The sequence below is a fragment of the Cystoisospora suis genome (genome assembly GCF_002600585.1).
Source record: "Cystoisospora suis strain Wien I chromosome Unknown contig_171, whole genome shotgun sequence".
NCBI classification, from domain to species: Eukaryota; Apicomplexa; class Conoidasida; order Eucoccidiorida; family Sarcocystidae; genus Cystoisospora; species Cystoisospora suis.
In genome coordinates, this window is record NW_027152973.1 from 748 (window position 1) to 1,013 (window position 266).

Consider the following 266-nt stretch of genomic DNA (forward strand, 5'->3'; position numbering starts at 1 on the left):
TATACATATGTATATACATGTGTGTGCGTATGTATAGAGAGAGATGTGTGCTTAGGTGTGTAGCTCTGCATCTCTACATGTGTATTTCATGAAGGAAATTCTACAGCGCCTGGCCGAAGCCATTCGAAACATAGCTACAGATGGAAACTGATAGATCTATCCAAATATATGGAGGCATATATATATATCCCAGGTTTGCATGCATATACCTGTACGTACGCCTCACAGATACCTATAAGTATAGACTTATACATACGTGTAGATAT